Source organism: Bos taurus, chromosome 27 (genome assembly GCF_002263795.3).
Source record: "Bos taurus isolate L1 Dominette 01449 registration number 42190680 breed Hereford chromosome 27, ARS-UCD2.0, whole genome shotgun sequence".
NCBI classification, from domain to species: Eukaryota; Metazoa; Chordata; class Mammalia; order Artiodactyla; family Bovidae; genus Bos; species Bos taurus.
In genome coordinates, this window is record NC_037354.1 from 12,972,698 (window position 1) to 12,997,184 (window position 24,487).

Sequence of the window (24,487 nt, forward strand, 5' to 3'; positions counted from 1 at the left end):
GCAAAGAGTCAGACACAAGTGAGTGACTAACACTTTCATGTTCTTCATAGTTGATTTACAACGTTGCATTAGCTTCAGGTGTACAGCTAAGTGATTCACTGCATATGTATATATATATGTACTCATATATATATATATATTCATTTTCAGATAAAATAATAAATTGATGTATACACATAGGGAAGTATTCTTATATATTTGTGGTAGTTTGTGCACCTTAAAAATAAAGAATTAAATACATGTTTTTATTGAAAAATTGTATTCCACTCAGTTCAGTTCAGTCGCTCAGTCATGTCTGACTCTTTGTGACCCCATGGAGGGCATCATGCCAGGCCTCCCTGTCCATCACCAACTCCCGGAGTTTACTCAAATTCATGTCCATTGAGTCTGTGATGCCATCCAACCATCACATCCTCTGTCATCCCCTTCTCCTCCCACCTTCAATCTTTCCCAGCATCAGGATATTTTCAAATGAGTCATTTCTTTGCATCAGATGGCCAAAGTATTGGAGTTTCAGCTTTAGCATTAGTCCTTCCAATGAATATTCAGGACTGATTTCCTTTAGGATGGACTGGTTGAATCTCTTTGCAGTCAAAGGGACTCTCATGAGTCTTCTCCAACACCACAGTTCAAAAGCATCAATTTTTCGGCACTCAGCTTTCTTTATAGTCCAACTTTCACATCCATACATGACTACTGGAAAAACATAGCTTTGACTAGATGGACCTTTGTTGGCAAAGTAATAGCTCTGCTTTTTAATATGCTGTCTAGGTTGGTCATAACTTTTCTTCCAAGTAGCAAGTGTCTTTTAATTTCATGGCTGCAGTCAGCATCTGTAGTGATTTTGGAGCCCAAGAAAATTAAGTCTGTCACTGTTTCCACATCTATTTTCCATAAAGTGATGGGACAAATGCATGATCTTAGTTTTCTGAATGTGGAGTTTTAAACCCACTTTTTTACTCCTCTTTCACTTTCATCAAGAGGCTCTTTAGCTGTTCTTCACTTTCTGCCGTGCTTCTCACCTGCATATTTGAGGCTATTGATATTTCTCCTGGCAATCTTGATTCCAGCTTGTGCTTCATCCAGTCCAGCGTTTCTCATGATGTACTCTGCATATAAGTTAAATAAACAGAGTGACAATATACAGCCTTGGTGCATTCCTTTCCCAGTTTGGAACCAGTCTGTTGTTCCATGCTAGAAAAGACAAAATTTTTCTTTTTGATTTACTAACAAAATTTTACAATTCACAAACTAATTTCCATGAATGTTTTTGGTTCAGATACCTATATGAGCACAGATACTTCTACAATCTGTTTGTATTGGTGCCATTTACTTTTTTAATTAAGTCATTCCTGTTTTTAAAGACTGTTGATACAGCAATAAAAATGGTACATGGTATTACCATTTTATTCTTTATATATTTAACATTTCCCTGTGTATTCGGAAAATTTTATTTATAAAGTTACAGTAATACAAAGTTAACAAAAAAAGAGAGAAGGAGATCTGAGACATATTTGTACCCATTTTATTAGGGAAGTCTTTGCTTTTCAAGTTCTCAAGGGAAAAAAAAATGCCCTTTTCACTCTAACGTGTTGACCTTTGAGTCTGAATTAGTGCAGTATCTGTGGCAAATCTGAACTGTAAAATGAATCTGTGAGGATTAAGGGTTTAGCTGTTGCATGGCTAAATGGGTCAAGCTCTCCTAACTGATGGATTTGACTGATGCCACAAAAGATGAAAAGTTTAGATTCAGGCAAACCTGCCAGCTTTCAGTATCTCGACTGTATCACACTTTTTCCCACAAGACTCACAACCTCTCAAGTTTTGGAAAGAAAAATAAGTAAATAAATTCACACTTGCAACTTCTCTGTGGAGCCAGACTTATTAAAAGAAAGTGAGCACTTACTCTCATAATACCGATCAGTTCAGGCAGGCACAATTTTATTAGGTAACCAAAGTTTGAAAAATATTTAATATAACCAGTACCACTAATCTGCCTTCTACCATAAAACAATTTATTCCAACTTCTAGGAATGCTCTAACATATGCTTAACTTGCAAGAAGAATATGAAGTTCTCCCTTTGCCAAATTTTATTCACAGGGGGAAAGAAAGAAGTAGAGACCATAGTGCTTCTATTAATCATATGCAGAACATTTTAATAGGATAAACAAGGATAAAGTGAATTCAATTTCTTGTAGCCTTAAGACTAAAGAAATGCTTAGACACATTTATCAGCTGATGTAAGATCTTAAAAAAGCAAATCTCAGACTAAAGTTTTATTTCTAGAGCTTACACGACTGCCTATATAATTCCAGTAGCTGCTTCACAGATTTGTCATCCATCTCATTCCTTTCTTAATTGTAACTGCAAAGCCTAAGAAGTCACCCCAGTCTTATTGATATGCCCTTCAGTTCTCTACTGACTTGCTTACAGTGAAAATTAGAATGAGATGTAATGAACACCATCAGGTTTTCTAAACAACCATAGGTAAGCACATAACTCTGAATAGACTGGGAAAACTACCTTTATAAAAGCTCTTCTCTCAAGACAACTGGATTCTCTGGTGGCTATGATGTAATCCCACCCTCCACCCCCTGCCCACCACCGTAATGTAAGTGAAAGTGTGGATGAATGCAGATTTTTCCAGTTGACTTCCACAAAGTGTGTGTTCTCCTGCCTGGGTTTATATTGCCGCCTAATGAAATAATCAGCTAGTATGAGGTAGGGGAGTGGTAGTGCAAGAGGGGAGGATCCATCCTAAAAGGTCTATTATCCTGTCAATATGTGCATAGAACTCTCATTAATGTTAATTAGATTTACCCGCCAGTATGAAGGGGAGGCTAGACCTTAAACAGCAAGTTTGAAAAAAACCTATCGAGTAATGCTAAACAAAGGGGGAAAAAAAATTAGAAATCATTCCTGCCTCCAAGCAACCTTAACTCGTGTAAAAGACATTTATGTGGTCATTAACCCAAGTAGAAATTGAACTTGTCAGCATCACACGTAGAATGTATATAAGGGTAACTGTTCATGAACAATTTCTCAAATGAATTAAATACAAACTGGATTTGTTTCTACACAGTAGATATACCCTGTCCATCATCTTCTTAATAGAACAACTGCAAGAGGTTTAGGCTTTCTAGCTCTTGTGTTTTGTTTTTTTTTTCCCCCATACCTGCCTTTAAGGTAGAAGATGAAACATCAAAGAAAGAACAGCTGTTTAAGATTTGACCAATGAACAAAACCAAAGATCTAGGGTTATCCCTGTCTTCTCTCTTTGTCACATCACCATTTCCAGTCCATCAAAATCCTGACATTTTCCTTAAAACAAATTGATAGAACACTTTTCTTCACCTATGCCTCAACCACATCAGTCCAGGGCAACATATATCTCACTCTGATTACAGTAATAACCATAACTTGGACCCTAACCCATCACGTGAAGGCCAGAATATCCCTTTTAATATGAAAGACAAAGGTTATCCTTATCTGCTTATGTCAATGGCTGACTGTCTCATTCAGAGTGAAAGCCTTACAGTGGTCCTGAAGGTGGACACTCATCTCTCTCTGAACCTCCCATCCTTCAGCCTTACTTCTTAACCACATCTCTCAAGTGGCGCTGCCTCCTTGGGGTTCTAGAGACATGCCAGGTCATCTCTGGACTCAAAGTCTTTCTACTCACCGTCTCCTTGACCATCCTATATGAAATAGCCACCTCCATCCCCATTTCCTCCTCTGCCTTCCTCTGTCTTATTCTGCACCATAGGATATATCACCATAATATGCACACATTTGTTAATGTATCTGTCTGTAACTGTCTGATCTCAGTTGAATGTAAGCTACATGAGGGAGCATCATCTGGGTTTCCATTATTGACTCAGCACTCCCAACAATGCCCCAAACACAATTGACACTCAACAGAAATTTCTTGAGGAAATAAAGCTGTATGTTGTCGTGTTAATTAAGAAGACATTATATTCATTCTCAGTTACTAATAGACAATAAACTAAGTTTTTTTTTTGAAGCATCTGAAAATTCCTCCATGCTGCATAAGAGGTTATGCAAGAAAATAAAGCCATAGGTCAGCTTTGGGTACCCTAATTTGAGTAACACTCCTTTTTCAGATTTTGGATTTCAGATTCACATGGATGCTTGAAAATATCCATAAGTACTCAATGCCTTTCAGTCTTCAGTATCTTACTGGAAGCCCACATGCATTTTTTTTTCTTCATTCTATGTTCATGGAACAAAAAACTACATATAGCTGATGGCCTCTTTCCTTTGTTTTTGTTAACCCTGGATGAGTTCAGAATCAGAGCTGCAAAGAGAAAAGAACCCATATCTTACATAGCATAATCAGAAGTGCTGGAAACAGGATCTTTAGCAGGAATGTACAGACTTGAATTATGCAACCTACCAGGTTGTGTGTGTGACATGTTGACAGAGGTTGACACTTAGTGGGTGAGTACCGTGTAGTTGTCAGCTGGCATTAAGACTTGCAGTGCATTCTGCAGTCAAAATAAAGGAGGAATGACAAAGTCCATATTTGAAATCTGCACTCCAGCACAGTGGCAGCCTAAAGCATTGTTGATCGTGCTGTAGAACCCAGTCTCTCTCTGGTTTGCAGAGCACGAAGACGGACACATTTAAGCTTAAACTGGCTATCTATTAACTAGTCACTCCTAATTGCATTTGGTTCTTAGTGGTAATAAAAAATACATTTAATCATCAAACTTTTATGTAATTTAGTTCATTATACTCATGTATAACAGAAAATAAATGAGAGGAAATCGGAGAAAAAAGGTAGCCAAAACAAGAGAGGATACCCATTATAATTTTAGTACTTCAGAGAAATATAACAGAAACCTGAACACTATGTTAAAAGAGTTCAAGGAGGAGGAAATTATCTTTATACTCCGTGTTTTTAAAGATACATATTTAAAAGTCTACAATATTACCCTATTATACTGCATGGTGTTATATAGAATTAGATTTTATTAAAAAAAAAAAATGTGATTTATTCATCCTTGTCATGGTGCCTATTGTGCGTAAAGCAAGCTTTTAAGCTCATAAATGTAATTAGGGATGTGATCAGTGGAAATACTTTTATATTGTTATAAAGCTATTTGTGTTGCCTTTCTTTGGGAACTGAATTACTATGTGTTTCTAAATTGGGATTTCCTTCTTCCTCCTCCTCATCTTCTAAATTGTAGAGGTTGTACTTTCTTTGTGTGATGAATAAGAGCCTTATCTGAAAACTGTTGCATAAGCCACACTCCATTTTAGGTAGACTTAGAAATTCAGTTTCTTCTTTCTCTTCTAATTGAATGAATAGACTGAGGACGTCTTCTACCTGTCTGACACTGGTAATTGAATTACTGTACAACACATTAAGTAAAGAAAATGCAAAGCAGCAGCAATTAAGTTATGTCCTCATGTTCCAGAGAGGAAGCTCTTTACAGGCAGAGAATGAGGAGAGAAAATGATGTAAAATGATGTACATTAATATCAGGACGGGAAGAAAGCAGACATTTCACTAGGCTTTGAGCTAATCCTGCAAAGGACTAAAAAGAAATAACGACTCAGACTTGGCTTAAGTTGTTTCCGCTTTGGGGTACTTCCAACTCAGCCAACACACAGTACACAGGATAGTTAAGATCAAGATATACATGTGCAGACGCGGTATTGTAGGTTTTCCTAAAGAAGGACCTGCAGTTTGGAACTCAGGAATTTGCAGAAAGTGAGCAGTCAGCCAGGCAGGGCAGTTCAGAGCAGTTAGGGTCTTTTCTTGGACCTCTCAGCTCATCAGCACTCTAGAGCCTTCGGGAAAGGTCTTTTTGTCCTGGGCTACAGTTGCGTTTGTTTACACTGGCCATGGCTTGATGGAGCTCCTCATGCTCCTGATTTCACATAAACAGCTCAGTTGAATTCATTTGACTCACACAGTGATCTTGAAAGGTAGACTTTGTTTTTATCTTGATTTTACGTATAAATTTATGTGAAATACAATGGGTAATGTTGGATCGATAATGGTAATACCACATATTGTGTATTGGCTAATTGGTAGGTACTGTCCTAAGCACACTCCATATGCTATCCAATTTCATTCTCAATGTAACCCCAAGAAGAGGATGCTCTTCACATTCTGTGTGGTTTGGATGGTGATGAAAATGACGATGATGTTGACACCTTTTGCAAAGGTCAAGTTACCACACATAAGCACCTGAACACAGAATGAAGATATTTTATACCCACACTCCTTATATACATGTATGATCATGCATGCACGTGCAAACATACACACACAAACACACACACACCTCCCCCACCGTTATTATATCTTCTTGCCCAGGCTGTCCTCCCAGGCCCATGGATATGGTGAAATAACCAACAAAGTCATACCTGTTTATACTTAGACCTGCATGCGTAAGGCAGAAAATAGTATACATGAAGGAATTTTATAAACCATGAATGACAACATAAACTCAACTTTGTACCTTTTTGAACTTTTTATCCAAGGTTATCGAGGTGTAATTTACCTACAGTGAATTCATTCAAGTGTATATTTCAGTGAATTTGACAGTTTATACATCATTTAACCACTGTTACAATCAAGGTAGAGAACATTTTCATCAGCCCAAAAAGTTTTCTGGTAAGCCTTCCCAGTCAGTCCTCCCCAACCATTCTCCAAGGCAAACAGTGATCTGCATTCTGTCAGAAGAGATTAGCCTTTTCTAGAATATCATGTAAATAGACTTTTACTGTATGTACACTTTTGTGTCCATGTGGTTGCATATGTCAGTAGCATGTACCATTTTATTACCGAGTAGTATTCCACTGAATACATATACATTCCACTGAATGCATGCATCCTATTAAAAAGTTTGTTTATCCCTTTACTTGTTAGTGCGTATATCACTTTTATCCAACTTAAGCTACTGTGAGTTGCTTTGATCACTTGTGTACAAGTCCCAATAAGGACATATGTTTTCATTTCTTTGGGACAAAATACCTAGAGAGGAAATTTTTTAGTTGTATGGTAAGCATATGGTAGTTTTATGTAAAAAACTAGAAAACAGTTTTTTTGAAGAGGTTTACCACTTTATCTTTCTGGTAGCAATTGATGAGAATTCTAATTGTTCCACATCCTCACCAATACTTGATATGGTTAATATTTTTAATTTAGACATTGAAATAAGTATGCAGTGATATTCACTATGGCTTAAATTTGCTCTTCACTGATTGCTAATGATATTGAGCAATCTCATGTGCTTATTGGCCATTTATCTTAATTTGCAAGAGTCCCTTCATATGTTATTTTTGCCCTTTTTTGTTGTTTGTCTTTTATTTGTGAGTTAAAAGCATTAATTACTATCTTAAATACTAATCCTTGGCCAGTGACTTCACTTTCATTTTCTTAATGGTTAGTTCTGACAAATGTTTGTTTTGATAAAGTTCAGTTTCTTTTATACTTTCTTCTTTTTCTGTCCTAAGAAATATCTACCTATGCCAAAGTAATGAGGATTTTCTATGTTTTCTTCCAGAAGTTTTATACTTTGAATTTTTGTATTTATGTAGTCTGTTTTGAGTTAATTTTTCTTTATAGTCCTGGCTAGCATTCAGAACATTTTATTTTCCATATGAATATATAGTTTTTCTAAAATCCTATTAAAAAGAGTATTCTTTCCCTCTTGAATTATCTAGGCACCTTTTCGAAAATCAATTGACCACTTATGTATAGTTCTATTTCTTTTTATTTTTTTTTATTTTTAAACTTTACAATATTGTATTGGTTCTGCCATATATCGAAATGAATCCGCCACAGGCATACATGTGTTCCCCATCCTGAACCCTCCTCCCTCCTCCCTCCCCATACCATCCCTCTGGGTCGTCCCAGTGCACCAGCCCCAAGCATCCAGTATCGTGCATCGAATCTGGACTGGCGACTCATTTCATATATGATATTATACACATTTCAATGCTATTCCAGTTCTACTTCTTAGGCTGATATTTTTAGGTAAACATCACACATAAATATTGGACAAGATTTTTGTTTTTTAATCTCTTTAACCATTAACCAAGAAATTTATCTCATAGGTTTTGAGTAAGCTAAACTCAAAAACCACCACCATTTTCTTATCTTAGGACATTAATAAGTACAAGATTAGGAGGAATTCTTATTATCCACATTTCCAGATAAGCAGATTTCTACTGATTATCTCACTGGGGAGGGGAGGGCAGAATTTAGCAAGGACTTGGCAAGCATTTCTACTTTCTCTTCTCACTTCCTTCTGTGCATCCCTATCACAGAGGTTGTAGCTATTGAACTGATTGAGCCTGATGCTGAGTCCTCTCTGAACAAGTGACATTTGGGTCCACATTTAAAAGGAGAGAATGAGCCTGGAAATTATCTGGAAGACCCAGTCCCAGGCAGAAGAACAGAAAGTCCTCTTATCAGCCTCAGAGGGTTTCTGCCATGTGATTAATAGAGGTGGGACTAAGCCTGACAGAAAGAGGCTGATGACCTAAAGGCTTGTCTGTGTATAAAATAGGACATGGGGAGAGAAAGAACAAATGTTTGGAAAGACCCTGTGGGGGCAGATTATGAAGGAGCTTGACTACTAGACTCACCTGCTGCTGCTGCTGCTGCTGCTGCTGCTGCTGCTGCTACTAAGTCCCTTCAGTCGTGTCCGACTCTGTGCGACCCCATAGACGGCAGGCTCCCCAGTCCCTGGGATTCTCCAGGCAAGGACACTGGAGTGGGTTGCCATTTCCTTCTCCAATGCATGAAAGTGAAAAGCGAAAGTGAAGTCGCTCAGTCATGTCCGACTCTTAGTGACCCCATGGACTGCAGCCTATCAGACTCCTCCATCCACAGGATTTTCCAGGCAAGAGTACTGGAGTGGGTTGCCATTGCCTTCTCCGACTAGACTCAGCAGACTAGCTTAAATTGGTAAGCATTGAGAACCACTTAACTAAGGGCCAGCATGATAGGAAGGGTATTTTAAGGAGAGTAATTCAAAGTTATCTTACCTATGTTCACCACTCAACAATTAATTCTTAATTAAGTTAATTCTCAAAGTGAATTTGAGTCAAGAGTTAGGTGGTACCACCTCAGGAGATTATAACAGTAATGCAGAATAAAATGGTCTCCATAGAGACAAAATGAAAGGAATCAAACAAGGTGGTGTTATTGGGTTGCCCAAAAAGTTTGTTTCCGTTTTTCTGTTATGGAAAACCCAAATGAACTTACTGGTCAACCCAATATATACATTCAGCATCTGTATCCCTTGGTAACTAAAATATAAAAGCTGTTCACATTATCATAATATCCCACATGTCTTCTTCAATGGACACCCATGACAAAGTTTGTACGCCCATCTCTCATGTGTATCTATATCTTTCTAATGTATGGTCCATGAGGGCAGGGGTTTTTTTTGTTTGTTTGTTTGTTTGTTTAATTTGGTTCACTGTTATATTCCAAATATCTAGAAGAATACAAAGCACATAGTAGGTATTCAGTAAATGTTAGATGAATGAAAATATTCAGAAGATTCATCTGGAATCAAAAAAGGATACTAAAAACTATAGAATCTTCATCACCGTGTCAGAGGGTTATAGGATGTTTCGTAGATCATTTATACACATCCGAAGAAATCATCACTTGGCATTCCTCAGGTTCCCAAAGTTAAAAACATACTGAGGAAGTGCCTAATGTCCAGGCAAAAAAAAAATAAATCGAAACAAACAAAAAGCCATATTGCATAATAGATTTCAGACGTTCCAGCCCTTTATGAATAGTCCCACAGATGTGTTGTATTTATCTGGACCACATACATTTCAGATCAACAGGCCACAAACGTTTATTAATTTAAACATTTTCTTGTTTGAAGAAAGCACATCAAGTTGTGTCTGTAAGGAGAGCTACTGCTCTAGGATAGTATCTAAAACAGAGATAGAGATGGTGAGTTTCTTTTAAATGTTAAGTGTTTGTGTAACTCTGTAAATCATTCTTACTAAAATACTGGTATTTGAAAGTGATTTTTTTTTTTTTTTTTTGCTTACTGGCTTCAGTTGGCATTGCTGGAATGAGCAACCTCCTATGTCATCTGACACGGCAGTTCTGGAGGCCAACGTCCACACTGCATTATGAATGTTTCAGATCGTTTGCTCTAGTGTGAATCCATGTAGACTGTGTAAAGATGCTGTTCTGCATAGTTTATTTTGTCTCTCGGCTGTAGAGCGCTAAGCCCTGGACATTACTGTGTACAATGGGTTTTGAATCCCATGCCTGTGGACCACGGCCAGCATCACACACAGAAGTTAATGACCGATTGTTATCTTAGCCCATAGCTTGCATTCCTTTTGATAAGACTATTTCAGGAAGGGGGTGGATCACAAAGTACAGGATTAATTAAGGTCAAATCCCAATGAAATGTGCAATTTATTTTCTCAAGGAAAAGAACTTGGAAGAATCACAGGGTGAATTTTATATACCAAAGCCCAATTTTTAAAATAATGTTTAATTAAACTTGAAGCTTAATTTCCTTCTTGTTTAAAGAGATGGTATAGTAATGCAACATAATTTAAATGTGCCCATAGATCAGCAGATGGGAAACATTTATCATTGCTGTGAACTACTGTCATTTACAATGGTGATGAACCCCTCTCAACAGCCTAACAATCCAAGCACATCTAAATCATCTAACTATGCTGACACTAGTTTATTAGCATCTGACAGTAAAAATTGGTCTCTGGGAAACCATTGAATTTAAGTCCAGTGGTGTACTGTTATTTAAAAATGTGGATTTTGATAGAGAATGATCAAGGAAGTCAGCCTTGTGCCTCAGTGCTCTAATCATTCCAGTTTTAATGCACTGCAAAAATTCCAGTCCTTACTGGGATTCAAACTCTAGATAAGATTGTGCTGAATTTCCAGATCTCCTGTAAGATGTGCTTTTCTTCCCAGGCTGTAGTGCCATTTTTTTCTTAATTGTCTCCTGATAATTTTTCCTATCATACTATGAAGTCCTTTAGAAGAAACTAGTTTTCTTTCTTGGAACTCATAAGTAAGTTACGCTGAGCTAAAGTATATTTCAAACTTTCTTTTAGACTATTAGAAAAGGTAAGTTGTACTTAAAGACTGTATTTAAAATAAGAACATTATGATGAAAGTTGTCTTCTTTCCTTCCTGAATATGGTCTCATAATCTTTTCTGCTCTGAGTCTATCTTTCCCAATATGAGTAGCTGCAAGGATGATTAAGTACCCCTGCAGAGAAAGTTGAGTGTGAAAATAGTTCAAAGATAAATTAAATGACAGTTCTACAGGTCTTTCTGCTTGTTTTTATTTTTTAGGGCTCTGTCATCAAGCAATAGGCATTAGTCTTTCTAGCTGGTGGGTGGTTTGTAAAACTAGGTAAACTGTTTGGAACATAAATATTATTCTAAATTAAGGTTGGATTCATTAGATCAATAATACAATAATGATCTAAATAAATAAACTCATTCTTTTCTGCTTCAAATATGATTTTTAAATAATTTGGTGAAATTTTCTACTTTTTTGAAGTTGGGAAAGTGTTTTAGCATTTATTGGCTTAAGTTTCTGCTCCTGAGGATTAAGTGTGCTAGTAACTATCTCACTGCACACCTCTGCTGACCTCAAGCCAAGAATGCATGGCCCTCCCTTGTGTGCCAAACCACCCTGAGTTTACCCTCAAGAGAAAATTTAGCACAGAGATAGTCATCCTCCTTGTGTGTCTACTAGATTGTATGTTACAGAAGCCAGCAACAGATGCCCCTTCAATATCATATTCCCAGAAACTAGCAAAATGCATGTTATGACACAGAGAAGAAAATCAATCAATATTTATTAAACAAAAGAATTACCTAGGCAGGGCACAAAGTTAATATATGATTAACTATAAGAATGTATATGTAGGTGTTTGTTTATAGAAACAGTGCATTAAATTCATTAATGCACAACTACAAAAGTTTAACCAGTATTAAAAATACACTATGGCACCCCACTCCAGTACTCTTGCCTGGAAAATCCCATGGACGGAGGAGCCTGGTGCGCTGCAGTCCATGGGGTCGCTAAGAGTCAGCCACAACTGAGCGACTTCCCTTTCCCTTTTCACTTTCATGCACTGGAGAAGGAAATGGCAACCCACTCCAGTGTTCTCGCCTGGAGAATCCCAGGGACGGGGGAGCCTGGTGGGCTGCCATCTATGGGGTTGCACAGTCGGACACGACTGAAGCGACTTAGCAGCAGCATACAGGTATAAGGATCCTCTGGGATAAGAATCGAAGCTGTGGATGTTTTGCTTTGTTTTCGGATTTGAGGTTTTATTTTGTTTTTTGGTTATGGTTATCAATTTTCACTTCAGAACCAAGCATAGAATCCTCCACATATCATATCTTCCCAAAAAAGTGTCCCTGTTGTTGTTTGGTAATCACTGTCGTTGATGTTTAGTCACTAAGCTGCGACTGGCTCTTTTTGCAACCACATAGACTGCAGCCTGAAAGGCTCCTCTGTCCATGGGATTTCGCAGGCAAATATGGTATGGGTTGCTGTTTCCTTCTCCAGGGCCCCTTCCCAACCCAGGAATCGAACCCAGGTCTCCTATAATGGCAGACAGATCCTTTACCACTGAGCCACCAGGGTTAGCCTTGGTAATTGTTGTTGCTTAGTCACTCAGTCGTGTCTGATTGTTTGTAGCCCCATGGAGTGTAGCCCTCCAGGCTCCTCTGTCCATGGGATTCTCCAGGCAAGAATAATAGAGTGCATTGCCATTTCCAACTCCAGGTGATCTTCCCAACCCAGGGACCAAACCCGTGTCTCCTATATCTCCTGTATTAGCAGGCAGATTCTTTACCACTGTACCACCAGGGAAGCCCCTGGTGATAATCATACAGTAAACTAAAAACAAACGTCTCTTCTTCAAAGAAGACTTTCCTTGAGTCTTCATCTAAATTGTTTCCCAGTGTACTCACTCCTGATCCTAATGGGTTTTGTCTTGGCTCTTATCTTATCACCCTTGGTAATGATGAGAATTTGTATCTGTTGAGCACCGATCTTTCTCACTGAATGACTAGTTCCCGAAGGTGGGGACAGACTCTGTGTTAATAACCCCAAGGTCCAGCTTCTGAGACAGTCCCTGTTACAACAGGAGCTGCTCAATACCTTTGAAAAAAGAAAGGAGAGAAGATAAGGGAGAGAACAACAAGGGAGAGAGAAAGGAATAAAATAAGTGCTTAATTTTAAGTTCAGTTAATAAACAATAAATCCAAGCAACAAAGGGCATCCAGCTTTTTTAGTACATCACCTGTATGTCAACCTCCTCTCATGATTTTCTTCTTCCTTTTCTCTCTTTTCATGTGTTAGTGTGGGTAACTTACATACCATGAAAAAGTGGAAAGAAAAAAAAATTAATACATATTACAGATTTTGTATCCTTGGTAATATATTCTCATGTGAAATAATCCAAATAGAATTGCTTAAAAGGCTTCAGAATTTTAAATATATGGAATTTGTGTAGGTAATAGATGTGAGCCCCATACAACTTAAACTGGCACTGAAACTGTCTGTATAAAGTAGGCATTAAGAATAATAAATGCCTAGCTCCTAAAAATGCAAAAACAAAAATAAAAGCTATTGCTTATATCCTTTAAACTGGAATCTTGGACTCTATATTGCAAAAGCAAATAAGAAGTATCAAATAAAGTTCAAGGGCAAGTTATGCAAATGGAAAATTAATGGCTTTATTTTTCTCTGTGTTAAGCATCATTTCCTAAACATTTGAAGAAAAGTGTGTATTTAAACCACAGTTAGATTTATCTTTGACATATTTTTTAAAGAAAAATAGGGATTAAAATGCAATTTGTGTATATTCTTGTACTTAATATTTTCCCATCTATTTAGCATTAATGTAGGGAAAGCTATTCTTTTAGAAAATGTCAAAAAGAACAAATTACTCAAAATGGTACTGTTGATTATAAGTAGGCTGTTTTGCCTTATTCTAATGTAATGAATTCTGTCAATAACAGGACATATTTTTTCCCAATTTTTCAAGATAATTTTAGTGACTCATGATTGAAAAAAAAAAAAAACTGAAGGATAAGGAGAAAGCAATCTCAATGGAAAATATTTCAGTACCCTTATATACCAGCTAGCTATTTCTCGAGGGCAATTTTAAATCTAAGTCAAGTCACAAATGGATTGAGACTGGTGATCTCACTCTCCCCTTTGGAAAACTATGCATATCACAAAATCGCTATACATTTTGACATAGTTGGCAGCCGTTGCTTGAAATAGGCCCTGAATCAACTGAGCATGGAAACTCAATTTGCCTGGGGATATACTGGCCTTTAAATAAAGAGGGTTGTTATCAACTTCTGATAGAACAATGGAGAAATCTCCCAGCATCTATAATTTTGTGTATACTGTAACTATAACAGACAGCCTTGGTTTCAAGTCATCAACTGCTCATAAAATGATTACATATACTTTTTAGGCTAGAAGTATAATAAATGGGCTTTTAAGCTGACTTGAACACATATTTTTTTTTTAAGAGTACTGATTTCATTAAATATTTTCTTTTATTTCTCCCAGAAGGTTATTTTGGCGTTATCTCTCCAGCAACCCTGGTCATGCAGAATACCCCTGCTGATCACAGAGCTCTGTGACAGCCTTTGCATATTGCTAATGGTAACAGCCCATACATGAATAGATGACTTTGGATGCTTGATTTAGCCCAGGGGTGCAAAGGGCCTGCTTAGAGAGGTATGATGAAGCTACTTAGGAACAGTGAGACCCAAATTAGGAATAAGTAAATGTGTAACCAATTATCCATGGGCACATATTACCTTAAAATAATTGGAACCACTGTGTCCATTGCTCAAAGCTGCCTGATGTTTGCTGTCAACTTCTATCCTTGCTTCTGTGCTGGCACTGAGCAAAATCCAGAAGAGGTAAAGCACCACCAGGTGTGTAAGCCAGACATCCATGGGAATATACGACTTATTTTCAGCACATTAAAAAAAAAAAATTTTAGTTGGAGGATAATTGCTTTATGATGATGTGTTAGCTTCTGCCACTGTTGTTGTTCAGTCACTAAGTTGTGTCCCACTCTTTACGACCTCACTCTTTACGACACTAAGTTGTGTCCCACTCTTTACTGACCTCTTTACGACAGACTTCCCTATCCTTTACTATCTCCCAGAGTTTGCTCAGATTCATGGTCCACTGAGTCGATCTCATCCTCTGTCATCCCCTTCTCTTCCTGCCCTCAATCTTTCCCAGCATCAGGGTCTTTTTGAATAAGTCAGCTCTTTGCAGCAGGTGGCCAAAGTATTGGAGTTTTAGCTACAGTCCTTCCAATGAATATTCTGGGTTGATTTCCTTTAGAATTGACTAGTTTGGTCTCCTTGCTGTCCAAGAGACTCTCAAGAGTCTTCTCCAACACCGCAGTTCAAAAGCATCAATTCTTTGGCACTCAGCTTTCTTTATAGTCTAACTCTCACATCCATACATGACTTACAGAAAGCATCAATTCTTTGGCGCTCAGTCTTCTTTATGGTCCAGCTCTCACATTCGTACATGACTACTGTAAAAACCATAGCTTTGACTAGATGGACCTTTGTCAGCAAAGGTCTGCTTTTTAATACACCGTGTAGGTTTGTCATAGCTTTCCTTCCAAGGAACAAGCATCTTTTAATTTCATGGCTGCAGTCACTATTTGCAGTGATTTTGGAGCTGAAGAAAATAAAACCTGTCACTGTTTCCGTTGCTTCCCCATCTATTTGCCATAATCAGCCACAAGTACACGTATGTCCCCTCCCTCCTGAACCTCCGCCCACCCCCATCCCATCTCACTCCTTTAGGCTGTCACAGAGCACAGTGTATTTTATTATTTTTACCATTTATTGGATCATTGCACTCAAATTTGGATGGAGAAAAAAGAATTAGTTTTTCAAGTTTTCAAACATAATTTTTTTTTAATTGTTTTTCAGGTATTTGAACCATTATTTTCTAAAAAAAAAATCTTATTTTCTCCAGGATTTTCTTTTTTTAAATCCATTATTTGGGATATTTCAAAAGATTGGTTCATACAACTTTGAAAGAGTAAAAATCTTGCTTGTTCCATTCTTGGCCTCCTGCTGATATATTAAATGATGACCTATGAATATTGGTGTGGAAAGATAAAATTTAAACTTTAAGCCAAAATCCTTATTTAAAAAAAAAAAAATTAAAGCCCAGAACAGATTAAGAGAGAGACAGTGAGATTGAGGAAGAGAATAAAAAGGAAGAAATAGGGAGAGAGCAGTGGAGGTGGAAGTGGAGATAAATGAGGAATTTGGAGTTAACAGATACACACTACTGTGTATAAAATAGGTAAACAGTAAGGTCCTACTGTTCAGCACAGGGAAGTATATTCAGTATCTTTTAATAACCTAAAATATAAAAGAACCTGAATATATATATATATATATATATATATGCATAACTGAATCCCCTTGCCGTACACTTAAGACCAACACTACATTGTAATTAACTATACTCCAATACAAAAAGTAAGAATAAAAGGAAGAAAGATACTAGTTTACTGACATGGTCAGAGTATAATTTTCACGATAACTATATTATCACTCAGTTTAGACGCAGGTTAAACTATATTAAGGTGGTACTCCAATCTATATATATATATATATATATACAGCTAACATAAATTAGACACAAGCAAGGCACCTAAAATACTCATACTGTATTTTAAGTTATTCTAATTGCCTCTCCCACTCTAATTTTAATGCATCCAAATCGTTTTAATCATATAAATGAAGTTTGAAAATGTCAGCCAAAATCTGAATTCCAGAATTTTCTTAACAGCAGATAATTGAGTAAATACTTGTAAGATGGGTAAGCAGAGCTGATGCCCCTACTCTTTATACTGTGACTTTGTATCCGCCTTAACTACATTATGCGATCACATCCAATAGGTGGCAGCCTGTTGAGTGATTGGGGATTGTTCTATGTGTTCCTTATAGTGGACAGCATGCAGGAAAGTCTGTTCCCCAACTGAAGGGATTAAGGAAAGGAATGTTGTTTAGATAAAATAAGTTGTATCCATGCCAAACAATATCCAGCTGTATAGCCTAAGAGCCCATTATCTTACATGTGATACAACAAACCAGCCTAAGTTGTATACCATGATAGCCTTTAAACACACACACACACACACACACACACACACACACACAAAACTAGCTGCTTGCTCTCTACCTTCAACATAAAGCTTACAGTCACAGCTAACGGTATAGAAGATACTCAAAAGATGCTTAAAATAAGAGGCACTTTTTTTCTTGCCAGGTTTTTAGCATCTCAAAATTCAAATGCCAGTGTTCAAATACCAATTTCCTGATCAACCCGTAGACTAAAGGAAATGAAATAAAACCAAATAAATGGTATGTACAGATTTTTAAATGAATCTACACCTATCTATGGAGTGATTAGTGATTTTCTTTGATATTGAACTGTAATGTTTACTCCAATGAGTGCATTTCTACCTTTTTTTCTACCTTTTTAATCTCAACCCTTGATTTCAAATGTATCTCAAGACTTTCCAGACAGGGAACTTTATTTTATTGAATGCTTCAACGTGGATTGTGAGCTGGTTTCTTTGAACACGTTTTAGAATCGATTTCTTCTGAAGATACAGCATATTACCACTGTAGCAAGAGAAATAATCAGATTTGGCCATACCAGTTGTACGAGAGCTGTCTCAAACAGACGGGGAGCTCAATTCTTCAATAGCTCTAAACAAATAAAATTCTAAACAATGCTATATTTCAGGAAGACAAGTAATACATTAAAATAAATCAATGACTAGTTGAATATAAAGAAGATTCTAATTGCATGTTTTGTTTTCTGAACTTCCCTCTTGCTCTCATTCTCTCTCTCTCTCTTAGTCTGTTGTATAATCCTTTAGAGCCAGTGCCTGCATAAGGCAATATTTTTTGTTGCTAAATTTCAAAGCTGAATTTGTTCAGAACAAAGAAAGCTGTTTTTAAACTTTCATGTCATCAAGTTCCCCTTCTAGAGGGTGTATGGACACTGCAGGCCAAATGTGGCTCTGGTTCCCTAAGACAATATAACAATTGGAATTCAGAGAGAATTGGAATTTTTGCATGTACAAAGAGTACGTTTGCCTCATAGCTTCAGTCAACAAGTTCTGAATGTGTATGGCTCAAAGTAAGTCCTTCAATCAACTGTGTATATTAAATCTGACTCTGTCTTCCAAGGCCCCTGGCAGTGGGCAGAACACAAAGATGAAAGGCTTGGTTAGAAGAGATAATTAAAACTTAATGGGTGCTTGTTGTATGAGTAGGTGCAAAGAAAAATGATCACTTTAGGTATTCACAAGGAATTTATAAAGAGTTCTGTGTGTCATGAGTAATTCATTTTGGATCGTTAACACTAGGAAGATGACCCCTAAAAGACACGGGTCAATGCTAAATGCCTCACTCTCTCTTCTGTTATGTTTTATAGGGTGTTTTACAGTCAGTGTAAGAGAAAAACACTACATCTAAGACAGCCAGGGAAAATCCAAGAGCTCTGACCTCTAGAAATTTTGTATTGAATTGATTCAGATTAAAGCAATGACCTTTTGACTTCATGATGTCTCTCCTAAAAGGCCTCCAAAGATTGAAGGGTAGGATATGTACCTTGGGTTGGGGGTGGGGGGTAGACTGATGAGACTGATTAGGGCCTTTGGCCAGATGGTTTCAGGAAACCGAAGTCTCTCTTGCCTTAAGTGGTGGCCACAGAGGCATTTGCTCTGTGGCACCCGGCCACAGTCTCTCAGGAAATGATGGAGTCACCAGCAAGTAAGACATGGACTTGGGCTGTCAGAAAGATGAGGACTAGTTTTGCAAAGCTTTCAGAACCTCCATCTCCGGTAAGCTACAGTATCTACCCTGTGGCAGCAACTTTTGTGTGTGTGTCAGATGACTCTAGCTTGAATGGCTTTTTCATACACATTCTGTTTGAAGAGCAGTCTTGCTGTGTTCTTTCCTTTTGTCATTCATGTGTCTGTACAGGACTGTAGCCCTGCTTTCTCCCAATGCCTCCCATCCCTCCTTGATTCTGTTCTTCCTTTCATCATCTCTCCCCAAAGCCCCCCCAGCACTCTAAGTTTCTTAATGTGGCTAGGAAAAAAAATAAAAAGCATCATTCAGATACCAAATTGTGATTATGTAGATGGAGTTAGTTTCTCCTTCTCTATCTGATGTTATTTGTTTATTGCACACACTGCTGAATATTATCAACATATGACAAGTACCAGCAGGAACTCAACTAGAAAACATGCATTTGCCACAGGTGAGAGAGTAAACACAGATACAAGGGCAAACATCGCAGAAAACAAACATGATAATTAAAATGGAAAGGCAAAGAGGATGTGGAATAAGATTTACCTTGATTGGTTGAGTTTGAGGAGTCTCTGGAAAGCAAGACCTCTTTCATAAAAGAGTTCAATGTGCTGTTTATATAAATGGCCTTTGTTTTTGTTTTTGTTTTTCTTGACAGTCTGAAGTCTATAAGCCAATGCATACGAAGAGGTGTTAGAAGATTTATAGTCAGAGCATAAAGTTAAGAGTAAAATTCTCAAACTTAAAAAGCTTACCTCTTCTGTTAAATATTTTAAATATTTCCTGATACAATTTGGTTTTTTAAAAATGTAATTATGAAACTATGAAAATAAATTCACTTACAAAGGTAGAAACAGGTCATAATCATTGCTTGCAGTTGGAGTAAAAAGTGAAATGTAGTTTTTACTAAAAAAGAGAAAAAAGCAATCACAGAAGTCACCTTCTGATCACTTGATCCTTTGTCTTCCCTCTTCTCTCCATGGATAAGAGGCCCCAGGACTTCTTACTTAGAGGGGTGGGTACTTTGAACGAGACGATAAAAGGCATGAATGTTTTAAAGTTTATTATAGACATTGTCAGGTATAAACAAAAGTAGTGAGTACATTTTGCCCATCTCGTTTCATTTATTCCCTCTGCATTATTTGTTATGTAGTTATTGCTAAAGAACTTCAAAGCAAGTAATCCCATCCACATATACTTTTAAATAAAGTATTAAGGACTTATCACTTGTTTGTTTTTATAATACCACCATGCCATTATCACACCTCACACAAAATACATGCCTAATATCAGCTAACATTCAGTCCATAGTGAAATGTATCTAACAGTCTCAAAAATGTTTCTACTATAGTTTAAGTCAGGATCCAAACAAAAGTTAAGCGGTTTTGTTCTTCTCTGTCTTGCGTATCCTATAATAATCTCCTTCCCTTTTATTTGTTGGTGAGATCCAAAACCTTTTTTTAAAGGCAAGAAATCCATACAGATGCTGCTACATAATCTCTATGGCATCTGGTCCCTTGTCTCTGTGATGCTAAGACTGGTTGGTGGGTTCAGGTATTATCTGCCTTGTTGTCGTTCAGTGCTAAGTCTGGTCCCTCCCTTTTAAAGTTCCCTGTCCTTTCACCTAAAGTCTTAGCATCCTGAAACCATCATTGCCTAGAAATATTATTCCCCGAGGGGTGACAGAATGGTGTCCTTTTGAATCTATCAGTCTTTTTCACTAAAATACCTCATGTCAATTTGACTGTAAACCAACACAGACTACAGTTACTCTTTCTCCCAAATGAAGGCAGAGACCTCGTGAGGGGTCATAGCACACAATCATCAGAAGGGTTGAGACCAGATGTTATGGAGAGTGAGTTAGGCAAGGGGATTTCTTCAATAGATACCAAAAATGATCTCTGTGTCATTCAATTTTGGGTGGTAGGGACAGGAAAAAAATGATTCCCCAGTCATGAGTCTGTCGTCTAGACAGTGGGCAGAGGGCCATGTGGTGGGGTTTTTTTACATAATATTAAAAAGCTGTGGGCCAAGCCTTTCACAGCTCTTCTCTGTTTGATTCTCTCAGAAGGCCCCAGCTGACGTTGAGCAGAGTTCTCACTTTACACAAAAGTCAAGCAGGCAGAGCCTGAAAAATCCATCAAGATTTTACTTGATGTCTTCTGTCTTGTCCAAATCGAGCTGATCCAGGAGACTAAAAAGGGAACTGAAATAAGGTTGTCTCTCAAAAGGCTGGAGGGCAAAGGGAAGGTCCTCCAAAGAATTAGTAAATGCTCAGAGAAGGAAATGCCCATTACAGACATAATTTGAAGGCATTGTGAACCCACACGAACCTCATCCCTGAGAAAATAAAAACAAGTCCATTTTTGAAAGGTGCATCTTCTCCACAAAGGTGAGGAAATTGACACTCAGTCCCACTGTGCCTGGAGACACAAAAGTGGAAGAGCGTTATTTTGAGCTGACTGAGGGAGGCTCTTCTCTGACCCACCTGTGTCACCTCTTTGACTATTTGAGGAACACAGAATTGTTTCTCTGGCTCCTGCAGAACGGACTGTGAAGACTGAATTTCTTTCTTCTCTCTCCCTCCCTCCCTCCCTCCGTCATTTCTTCTCCTCCAGCTCATGTTCCCTTGCCATACCAACTTTTTTTTTTTTTTTTTTAAGGATTGTGGTTTTTCTTAAAGATATTTTTTTGATGTGGACCATTTTTCAGAAAATCTTTATTGAATTTGTTACAATACTGCTTCTGTTTTTTTATGCTTGTGGTTTCTTTTGGCCACGAGGCATATGGTATCTTAGCTCCCAGATCAGAGATCCAACTCACACCCCCCCTGCCTTGAAAAGCAAAGTCTTAACCACTGGGCTGCCAAAGAAGTCCCCACACCAACCATTTTAAAATGTTTTTAATGCAGCTGTTTCAGTAGCAGACACTTGGGATGAAAAGCTTCCTTCCATACCTGGTTTGTCCAGTAGTTACAATTACAGAGGCGATTTGGATATTTGGGCATACCATGCTCTTCCTAACTTTGGGATCTCACTTGAGATACTAGAAGCATAGCAACAGGCAGCATAGGCTTTGGAAACAGGAAGAGTGAGTTTTCAATACAGGTCCAGCCGGCCACCTGCCAGTCATGGACCTTACCCAGTTTCCTTTTCTATAAGATTGAGGTGATAATATTTGCTTTTCAGGGTGATTGTGGGGGCTCTCAATACTGTATATGCTGTACCTAGAGCAGTGCCTAGAGTGGAGGATACGCAACAGATGTTAGTTTCTGACATTCAGTCTCTAAGTCGTGTCCAACTCTTAGTTTTTCCATAGATATCAGTTACTATTACTTTTAGAGAATGTTCCATTTATAGAACCAATTAAAAACCTATCAAGTTTCTTTTCACCATAAAGAAAATCTAATCTTTAAATGGGACCCTCTGCCTTCTCCATGCTCACTTTCCAGGAATACAGGCATCTGCCTGTTCATCATCCCTTTTCCTGCTGCCTTGGACCCTGTCACACGCTCATGACTTCTCCCTAAGAGGAATAAGACAGCCAGGTTAAATTCTCCTGCAATATAGCACAAAGGCAAACCTGAGAAACACTTCATTGCTGCTCCGTAAATAAGGGGAGGTAGCACTCTGCCTCGGTAAAGGTGATGGCACCCCACTCAAGTACTCTTGCCTGGAAAATCCCATGGACGGAGAAGCCTAGTAGGCTGCAGTCCATGGGGTCGCGAAGAGGAGGACATGACTGAGCGACTTCACTTTCACTTTTCATTTTCATGCACTGGAGAAGGAAGTGGCAACCCACTCCAGTGTTCTTGCCTGGAGAATCCCAGGGAAGGGGGAGCCTGGTGGGCTGCCATCTATGGGGTCACACAGAGTCGGACATGACTGAGGCGACTTAGCAGCAGCAGCACCTACTCAGAGGTGTTGAAAAGCCTAAGCCTGCTCAACTCTGGACTAAGACCATCATGATTTAACCATTTTAGGCTGCCAGCCTGCCTGAGTCCTAGCATGTCCCTTGATGTAAGTGGAATTTTGCCTTCTTTTAAAGCCCAGATTCATCCTTTCCAAAGACAGGGACTCTACCTTATCCTCTCCTGTCCCTTCACGAGGACTGGGATTCTGCTCCTTAGCACTAGTCCCTTGATTTGTGCCTTGCTACATACTGACAGATTCCATTCAGGCCCCGGTATTCTGGGTACCAGAGGACCACTCTGGTCCTTCTGCCTCTCAGGCCGTAAGAATGGTTGGAGGATATCCAGCCACCTCACCCCCATCGTGTGTTTGTTCACTTAGATGGAGACCTCTTGCTGCCATACTTTGGAGAGATCTCTCCTGGGCTAAAATGTCCTTTGGCACCTATCTGCAAGTAAAAGTGGTTGCCCAGAGCCTGCGCCACCCTCTTGGCTGGCAAGTACCAGGCTTGGCCCTCCCCAGTAGGTCCTGTCCAATCATACCTGGGTTTGTCTTGGCTATTGCCACAGGTTAAGGTCAAGTTGAGGTATGGTAGATACCTCTAATGGAGAAGGAAATGGCAGCCCACTCCAGTGCTCTTGCCTGGAGAATCCCACGGACGGGGGAGCCTGGTGGGCTGCCGTCTATGGGGTCGCACAGAGTCAGACACGACTGAAGTGACTTAGCAACAGCAGCAGCAGCAGTAGATACCTCTAAGTTAGGAATCTCTTAATCCAAGAAGGCTCCTCTGCCAATGGCAAGAAGCAAAGACAGAGCATCTCTCTTTCCTTTCTTCTTCGCTTTGCTTCAAGTATTTTTATCTTGGCTTATGCAACAAAAGCTCAGTGATGAAAAACATCGAGACTGTTAATAGTGCAGTTTAACCAAAAAGAAAACCACAGATAATACAGAAATTATGTTTTAATGAAAGGAAAAATGGCTAATAATCACACCACCCAGAGGTAATCTGAAGTTACTGCTACAGAATAATTTTTTTCAATTCATCAAGTGTAAAATTTCAGATATGTATAATGATAAGTCCTAGAATCTGCTGTATAACTTTGTGCCTATAGTTAAGAATACTGTAATTATATACACTTACAAATTTGTTAAGAGGGTAGATCTCCTGATAACTATTCTTACTGCAATTTAAAAAAAAGTTTAGAATCATTACATACACACACAACACAAACACACACACACATGCATATATATTTCTTTATAAAACTTGATATTAACTTATATATTCCTAACTTCAAAACAAGGAATAAGTTACACATCCAGAAAATCCATTACACCTATTTTTCCTCTGCTAATATTATAAGCATTGGCTAAAATTGATATTTATTGATAATTTCTTGGAAACTATACCTTGATTACTAATAAAAATCAGCAAATTCCTTTATGTTTTCTAACAATTCTTGCTAATATTTGATTCTTTGAAAGCTCTCATAGTTAAGGTTGGAAAATTCTGGTTTACTCCTTTCTATGTCATATGACCTGAGTCAAATTATTTAATGGTTCTGAGTTGCTCTTTAAAATTGGGATGTTGATATATATTGACCACTAACATAGTAGTATAAGGTGGTTTTATCAGTCTTTCTCAACTTC

At 38.1% G+C, this 24,487-nt stretch overlaps 1 protein-coding gene across 5 annotated transcripts in view; it reads left to right on the plus strand.

The window, feature by feature from the left end:
• The window catches only part of TENM3 (teneurin transmembrane protein 3), a 1,022,495-nt gene that overhangs the window by 220,754 nt on the left and 777,254 nt on the right, over window positions 1–24,487 (plus strand). Inside the window, exon 4 of one of the 5 annotated variants that reach the window (XM_059882198.1) lies at window positions 17,368–17,462. The exons of the other annotated variants lie outside the window; for them this stretch is intronic. The gene's annotated coding sequence lies outside the window, so the exon portion shown is untranslated. The remainder of the gene's footprint in view (window positions 1–17,367; window positions 17,463–24,487) is intronic. 5 annotated transcript variants of the gene reach the window in all.